Below are 7,137 nucleotides of genomic sequence, written 5' to 3'. Positions count from 1 at the left end.
AGCTTCCATTCCTTATAAATATCAAATACATTCTGTACCAGCATGTTAATACATTCATGTAATTATTTAGGCTGCTCCCCCCATTTTATTTGAATGCATATTTGCCATTTATATCTGCTCTTATTTTCCAAGTGATTATTTTTCATAAAAACTAGAGTGGACTAATAAGCCTTAAACAGTTATAGTTTATTCTGAATTCTGATTACTGAGGAATTAAGGAAGCAACTGTTTTTAAAACCCCAAATCCTTTAAACCACAGTTGTCTGGGCTCAGGGTGTCTAAAAGATTACCTAAAGCTCCAGGATAAAAAGCGTGATTGAAAACTGAAGACCTCAGGAAGCAAGCACAATGGCACTTTTTACCACAAATACAAGACTTATTTGTGTAGAAAGCAGAACTTTCTTCAGACTTGATAGAAGGTTGGGGAATAAAGTCCAACAGATACTAAGTATAGGAAAAAATATTTCTTTGAAATCCTTAGAAGTTATATAGCTGAGCTGTGTCCTTATTTCAACTATTGATCCTGCAGTCCCGATAATCATAGAATCACAGGGTCGAAAGCAATAGCATAAGTAAAGCAGGGTGATTGGAGCAGCTACACCAGGTGCCAAGTTGAGGGCAAAGGGAATGAAAAGGCAGAAAAATATCAGCTTCTGCTGCAGTTGCACAGTCACACTGGTGGGACAACGGTAACTGGAAGTCACCACTGCCCCCAGGCACCCGTTGCCCCAGGTACCTGGCTGCTTTGTTGTGCCTCTAGGTGAAAGGGAGCTGGAGGCTTAGCCAATCCATGAGCTGTTTTAGTGTAGCATACAAAACATCATTCATAAATAAATCTTGTATCTAGTAATAATGTCGTACCTTGGGGATCATTTTAAATCAGATATGAGGAATACAGTCAATTTGTAAAGAATACTGCAAATATTAGCATTATGTCAGCAGAGAGAAAATTATGGATAGAATTTCTAACTGTAGGTAGCTGTGATGAGACACAGCTAACAAATCAATTTCTCTGTGCAAATGAAGTGAAATATAGACAGAATTGCATATTAAGCCCTGAAGAACTAATGGAGTATCTTTTCATGGGAACCTACTCCTTAGAGTAATAAAGCTTTCCAGAATATCATTAGAAAGATTTGAAATTAACTTTTTTATGTAGACATTACCAGTCTGCGAGGTTACTCTTTATAATCAAAACGCCAATGAACTCTACCAGAGATGGGCCAGTAGTATGCAAACTAAACTATGAATAAAAGAACAACGTTCATTTTGGTATAAATTGGGAGGCTATTTATTTATTATTTGCAGTTCTCAAGCAGTATTGGAAATGTGCACAAAAACCCAGATGGGACCTATGCACTAGAATGAGCTCTCACAGAAAAAAGAGATAAACGATGGAGACACATGAACACCAGGATGAGTATACTTTTTTCAGAACAACTATTGCCTCTTTGACCTCATAATTTTCAGGATCAAAAGGAATTTACCAGACTACCTCCAGAAGACAGGTCTTGAAACGTAAATTTGTAACCCTACTGAACAGTAAAAAAAATTGGACTAAATACAAACAAGTGGCTTTATGACCCATTACAACCAAATCAATACTGTTACTAATCTCCCTACACTTCTGAGGTAATGATTACTTTCCACTTTGTTGAATGGTCTCACTTGGCCACTAACTAGATTGACTATATGATTGCATTTCTTTTCTCTTAAAAAAGCTCCTGATAATACCTCTTCACTCTTAAGTTGTAAACAGACATCTCTTTTGTACTGCCATATGCTTTCATGGTTACACAATGCCCAAGCAAACAGACATCCATGTCCCTTGCCACACCATAAATGTCCAAAATTGTGGCCATGACAATAGGTTGTATAAATTTGTGAGATTTTTTTTACAGCAGACCTCTGTTTCCTTTATAGTGGGAAAACATGGGTTTCAGGGCTGTGAATATTGCATTGCTGTGCCCCAGCTTAAGGCACAGTTTGCATGTGCTGAAAGGGGAACCCACACTGGAGTCTCCCTTCTCTGCTTGCCAAAAAGCACTGTAGGAATCCCTCTACAAGGGGATTCTTAGGGCATGTATTTCCTGCTGCTGCATCCCAGGACAGGTCGGCAAGATGTGCACTCTGGAGTAGGACATGATAACTTTGGGAAATGGTGACATGCAAGCCTCAGGCCTGCAGAGGATTCCCAGGACTCACTTTCAAGCTGCCATAGTCTAGGTTGGGGTGCAGCACCTGGGGCTGTTGTCCTGCAGGCCAGAGACTGGCAGGGGCCCAACCTTGTGGGACAACAACAATATGTGATTTTACTGATGAACTACATCAGCTGTACTGGGACATAACCCTTCACAGATGATGCCACAACCAAAACAATGTTTGCTTTTAGCCTTGGTGTGCAGCCCTCCAAGCAAAATGTTTGAAATAGTCAAAGGGAGTCATCTTGCTGTTGTTTAGCTAAACCTGTGTTTGCGTTCCATAGACATGAGGAAGGCTCTTGATGCTTGAAAGTTTGTCCAACAGTCCTCCAAATTACACAGTTGGTCCAAAACCCCTTGCCTCTCTTGCACAAAAATATTGATTCACAAATTTCAGAGTGAAGGATTATATGTATAAAAATGTATAATCTAAGTAGCTCATTTTTTTCCCCCTCATTGCTTGCTCAACTCTTGCTTCAAATATTTAGTCATCCAGGCTGGAAGAAGGCAATACCATGTGGTTTATATGGCAAAACACATACTATGAATAGCTAATAGGAATAACCAAAACACACCAATCTAAAACTTAATTACATTTCCCTCTCCCCGTCTGCCACTGATTGGTGAAGGGGCCCATCAGCCCTCCTGCTCACTCCTGATGGCTGGGAGGCAAAAACTGTAGTTTTTAATATGCTGTTGTTTTTGCGTTCCACCACTTGCTGCTGACCAAATGGGAGGCAAAAACCACAGCATATTTAAAACCATATTTTTGCCTCCTGGCCATCAAGAAGCAAGCAGCGGGGTCAGCGGGACCCTCTGCCAATCAGCAGCGAGGGGTTTGGGGGCGGAAAACCCAGGGGAGAACTTCAAGATTAAAGGAGTTGCCCATGATTTAAACCAGGCCCTAATGTAGTAAATGTTGGAAGGCATGTACGCTGAGGATCATGAACATAAGCAATGAACTAAAATGTGATTGAACATGTGAAAACCAGTAAATAAGTGAACTAATGTCACAAAGTATGGATTAGTAAAAAGTAATAAAAAAGAGCTACATCTAAAGTGTATCATGTCAGTACAGAATAAATTATACTTTTCCTTTTTAGGCTGATAGCTTTTATTGAAAGTTTTAAGTGCTTCTGTGTGTGCAGTTTTCTGAAAATGTCCTTTTTTAAGCTTAAAAAAGGAACAACAGCAAATTTAAAATGTGCGCACCAGTAAGTTACAAAACAAAAGCTATTTGAAAAATTGCTTTTAGTACTATATGACAATAATACCCAGCTTAGTGTTCATTTTCATTAAATGTATGTTCTTTATTTATTCAAGAAACAGGGATAAAGGTGGGCCACTGTTAGACAGATATGATCTAAACAACACAGGAAAAAAAAGCAGAAGGTATTTGGGAACCCACTACTGTTGGTTTTGAATGGTTTGCTAGTAGCAAGAACTGTATTTTTTCACATACATCCTGTTCAGCAGCATGTCATAAGACTACTGTTATTAGTAGCCAGTATTACAACAACAGGAGGAAATAATTTATAATGACTAGGAAATAAAGCATGTAAAAATTATTACTATTTATCTCTTCCCTCACAATAACATCTGTAAAGTTCAACTTTCACAGTGTGTGTGCTGATATTTAGAGCTATCCTATTTACATAGCTCCAGTCACTATGAATTATACCAGAAGAGATGTGAAGCCAATTAATGCTAATACTAATACTCTAAAGCTAAAGAAGTTTATTTCAGGGAGGAGATAAGGACCTGAGCCTGTTCAGAGTCAGCATTAGATGATGTATTTGGGGAGTTTTCAGTTTTACCAGCAAAATACAAGATAAATTATTTATACTTCTATTCTGCTGAAGTTTTATTAATAATTAAACATAGAGTTTCACTTAAGGTTTTTAAGTTACATTTCTAGTACGTTGTTTATGGACTTGCTGCCCCACATCGATTTTGGAACTCTACTGTGAAAATACTTAAGGTAACTCTTCCTGTCCCAAAATGAAGTTCAAGAAAGTATGGAGAGTGGTACAGTGCCACACACCAGATGAGCAAAGGGAGAGATGTAAAGAAAATTAAATCCTCTGTTTGCATAGGTTAATTTATTGCACCACTTGATGGCTCCAGTTTAGCATAGATTCTTAAGTACATGAAAACTAGCTGTCCCCAACTCCTGCGCAACCTATTCATCCTATGCCTGAATGATTTAAAGCAGGCATCACAACAGTAATGAGTCCTAAGAAGGAATTTGAGTGAAGCGAAACAACAATTTAATAGTATAATTTAGAAAACACATCCCACTGACATTATACCCAGGGAGCACTGCCTGACTTAAAACATCTCCTTCTGTCCAAGCAAAGTTAAAGGAAAAGAGGACTTTTTTTTTTTTTTTTTTGCTTCTGTATCCTGCTCCTTCTTTGGACCGATGCAGCTAGAACATAGGGTTTTCCAGTTTAGGAATCTTTGTTTTTGTAAGATGACTTGTTCTGTGACATGCTACATTAATTGAAATGTCTCCCTTACCAGGTCTCACACTAAACCTCCTTGGAGCTCCTTAGCTATATTTATAATACAATAAATATAAAAGGTAAAATGTTCACATAAAAATAAAAACTAACAGTAACATGAACATTTACAGGAGCTATTGGTAAATGAAGTACAATGATTATTAACAACATTCAACTCACAGTTTTACATCTGGTAGACATCATTCCTTACAAGGGAATTGGAATAAAAGTGTGAGGGTATTAGGGAGACATAGCTGTGAAAGGGCCTTATTACATGCTAATTTTAGGCAGCTCCTGGAGCTCTTAATGTTTGGGTTGTCCCCATATTAACAGCTGAAATTAGTTTTAAGAACACTTTAGGCTGCTTAAAATTATGCCGCTCCAGGGCAGGTTTATCTCTGAACTGTGTTACGCAGCTGGGGTTCTGTTAATGTGTGGCCACTCCACACAGATGGGCTGCCCAAGTTGCATCCTCCCAGGATACAATGGCCCTTCCCCCAACCTCCTATGGGGGCAAATTTTCTACCCTCTGAATTCTAATGCCTGGGGGACAGTTCTGGCACCCCCAGGTGTTCAACCCTGTGCAAACAGCCTGCAGAGCTCTTGCCAAGTAGCCATTTTGTAGGGCATAGATGGGTCCAGGCGTGGGGTCTAGGGATGAGCAGGCAGGAGGACAAATTAGAGGCTGGATTGGACCCCCATGAGCTGGGGCTTCCTTCCTGTGAGAGGGGCAGCAGCTCCCCCAAAAGCATCTTCTCTCACAGCTCCCATCTCCAAGACACCCTGGAAAGTATGGCCAGCAGCCCCAGACCCAATTCTGAATCCCAATGTATTAAAACATGAGACTTTCTTTAATTTACTTTCCTTTATTTTTTTAAATACTTAAAAAATTCTTTTTATTTTATCTTTCGGTGGCTGACTTCCTCCATTTCACCACACATCCCCCATCTCCCATCCTCATTTCCTTTCCACCTCCCATTTCATTACCTACCCCCATTCCATTAACTTTCTGCCTCCCAGATTCATGTTCCTACCTACCACCTCCTCATCTTTCACACACCTCTACCTAGAGGAGGGATAGAAGCCTGTCCTGGCTCACCAGCTCTTCAGTGGCAACTCACAGCTACAGCTTCTAGTCCAGCCTTTGCTGGACAGCCTCTAGGAACAGACATTCAAAAAGCCTAAGCCTGAATTGAGTCAATCTTTGCAGGTTAATCTAACCTGCAGAGAGTGAACTGGTTTGCAAGTAGATAGATGTTCAGCACATGCCTGCAGTGCCTCAGACCACAAGCCCAGGGGCAGTAGAGCAGCCCTTCCCTTCCAACAGGAAAGCTCAGCTGAGCGGGGGCAGGGGGCATGGCCAGGCCCCAACAGTCCTGAGTTAGATTGAGGAGGGGTTTAAAGCCCCACCTCAGCCTGCAGGGCTCAGAAGGTGGGGGGAGAGGGAGTGTCTGCTGGGGGTGGGGGTGGGGGAGGAGGAGAAGGAGGAGGGGAGAGCTTTGCCTGCCCCAGCAGCTGCCTAGCCCCAGAGGGGAACTCTTCCCCCTCCTCCCTCTCCCCTACCACCACAGGGTGGGGAGGGGGCTCTGTTAGGTGCTGAGGGGGCTCTTCCCCCTCCTCCTCTTCCTCCCCCCCTGCTGCGATGGGGTGGGGAGGGAGGCACTTCAAGACTGCTCAGCCCTGGAGGGGGGCTCTTCCCCCTGCTTCTTACCCACCACTGAGGGGTAGGGAGGGGGGCTCCATGCAGTGCTGTCCAGCCCCAGATGAGGATTCTTCCCCAACCCCACCTCCATTGGGTGGGGAGGCCTCTGTTCAGTACTGGGGGGGGGAATTCTTCCCCTCCTCCTCCTGCTCCTCCCCCCCACTACCATAGGATGGGGAGGGGAGGCTCTTGCAGTGCTCCCTGGTGGCCTGGCCCAGCCTCAGGGAGGCAAGTGCAGTGGGGCAGCTGCTTCCCCTGTCAGTAAGAACAGCCTGGCATGCATGGCTGGCAGCTGGTCAGGCAGCAGCTTATCCAGGCCTGCTTATTTCTTTGATCAGGTCCTTAGCAGTTTTTCCAAGGTTGTACTGAAAGACTGTTGCAGAATCAGGCCCAGAAGTGAGGCTTTCTGTATCTCTTAACCATATGACTACCTTCTTATGCTCATGAGGTAGGCAGTATTCCCAATCTTTTCTTAATTTTGTGTGAATTACTATTTTTAAATTAAAAATTCTGTTCCTCACAAAGTGTGTTTGAAGTATCTGGATTCTGTTTGTTGGCAAGAGCTATGATGTGAATTCAGCTAACAAAATGAAGAATTGTGCAAATTAGTATCAAGGAAGTCTTCCAGGTTAGCGGATCTCCTCCGGCGGGCTTTAAACTAGGCTCGTCGGGGGGAGGGGAAGATGAGGGTGGGGGAGGCTGTGGACCACCAAACCAGGTGGCACCC

Source organism: Crocodylus porosus, unplaced genomic scaffold (assembly GCF_001723895.1).
Source record: "Crocodylus porosus isolate Cpor-Errol unplaced genomic scaffold, CroPor_comp1, whole genome shotgun sequence".
NCBI lineage: Eukaryota > Metazoa > Chordata > Crocodylia > Crocodylidae > Crocodylus > Crocodylus porosus.
This window is presented reverse-complemented; position numbering follows the sequence as displayed.